The following is a 2,002-nucleotide window of genomic DNA, read 5'->3' as shown; positions in this document are numbered from 1 at the left end:
TCCTAAGGGAGTAGTGCATTCTGACAAATTTGGTCAGTAGGATTCAAACAGGGGAGGCCTGACCTGTGGGCCAGGTGGCTTGCTTAAAACTTTAGTGTAAGGTTTCTTTTGTGAAGGAGACATTACATCTTCTGTATTCTTCTTTCTCTTTTAATGTTCATTTTCTGTATGGGCTCTTGAGAGTTTCTTTTGTGAATAGATGCTTTCTAGAATGAGCAAGAGAAGAGCATTCCTCAAAATGCTAATGAAACAGGCTGATGTAGAACAGGCATTTCCGATGAAGAGGAGTAGAAGGAAAACGCTCTGGTTACGTAGGACTGCGAATTGTTCGACTCTGTATCTCTTCCATACTGCTGTGCTTTTTGTCTCATTTCATTTTGCAAAATACATATTTATTTTTATTATGTTGGTGTTTATGCATATTGCAGAGAAGGATAATACTTCCCCTGGTAACAGAGTGGTAATCTTTGGTTTGGTTTCTGAGTGTGTCCTCTTTTCACTAGAACACAAAGAATGTAAGTAAGTGGTGTATTCCAAATTATTTTCACCGTTACTGGTAGGTGCACAGTGTGTAAATGTCCACAGAGAGAAGTTAAGTATTAATAATGTCCATGTACAAAAGCTTTTCACTAACAAAAGCAGACCTGTGTATCTGCAGTGTGCTCTCCTTTGCTCTAAGGTCTGGATCCTTTCTTCTACTTGGTTGTCTACTTGTTTCTACTTGGCTGTGCCCTTGGAGATATTATGCCCCGAACTTTTACCTGTCTTGGGATGGCATCAAGTGCTTCCAGATGTCAGGTTATAACTGAGCTAGTCACAGATGATGCAGGGCAGGTTCAAGACTTGCTGTTTTCCCTTGGAAGACAGCTGTCAGGTAGTGTGATAATCAGACACTTTCAGAGCAATTCATTGTTGGCATCAGTGGAAGAGTTGGGAAGGGGTGCCAGTAAAAGGGGACCATCACAGAGGAATGTTTACCTCATACAGATCTGTGGAGTCCAAGACCAATCTGACAATCTTGTGCAAGAAAAATATACCTCATGTGTGGTGAGCCTGCCACAGGCAGAGTCGGAACTTCAGACAAAGTTTAATAATTAAAGAAGCCCTCCCATTGAGTCACAAGGTGCAGACAGGGCCCCCTTGCTTTCTTCTCAGAGAGGAGCCTGGATGCAGCTGGATCCAATCTTAGCCCCAGACTGTCAGTGGTTCATGTGTAAAGGATTATATAGGTGTAAATGAACCTTTATACAACTTGGTCCTGGAGGATTTAAGGATGGCAAACCAGATATATAAATATGTATGATTTATTATAATGATTGGACAAAATGATCTTGATCAGAATTATTTACTAAACAGTATAGGAGGTAGAACAGTGCACTATGATGCAATATTGAAGCAATTGTCTTAAAGCAATTGTATTAAAGCTAGGAAAAAACCCAATTAAGTAGAGATAATGTTATTCACCCATGACTGTGGACTAATTTCTTCTGCTCAGTCATGAGGAGTAACCTTGAGCAGCATCCCCAGTCAAGAGAGAAATCCACACATACACTTCGAGAAAGGGTATGTTAGAAGACCCTGCCCTTTAAAATTTGGGACTGGGCTTTTATAGTATGAAGTTATTGACTGTCAATCAGGTCTCCAGGCTAGCTGTGTCATCTCAGCAACTTTGGATAAATTATCTGTAGTAGCACTTACTGGTTCTGGGTATTTTACCAGGTCTACCACATTTTCATCTCACTATCAGGATGTTTAATTTCAGGACTGATAAGTCAGACTGGATTCAGCATTATTGAGCATCAAAAGCATCATGATGACCCTGTCTTCATTTACCATGGACAGCTTTTCCCATTGTCATTGCTTGAGTTGTTTTTCCCATTCCAGGTAAGCATCCTGCTACAGAGCCTTAGCAACAACTGTCAAATTTAACTGCAGAACATGTAACAGGCAATTCAATAATCCAGCTGTGCCCCCCTTCCTCCAGGTGAAGTGCAGGTTTTCT

This window comes from Camarhynchus parvulus, chromosome 3 (genome assembly GCF_901933205.1).
Source record: "Camarhynchus parvulus chromosome 3, STF_HiC, whole genome shotgun sequence".
Lineage (NCBI taxonomy): Eukaryota > Metazoa > Chordata > Aves > Passeriformes > Thraupidae > Camarhynchus > Camarhynchus parvulus.
Note: the sequence above shows the minus strand (reverse complement) of the source record.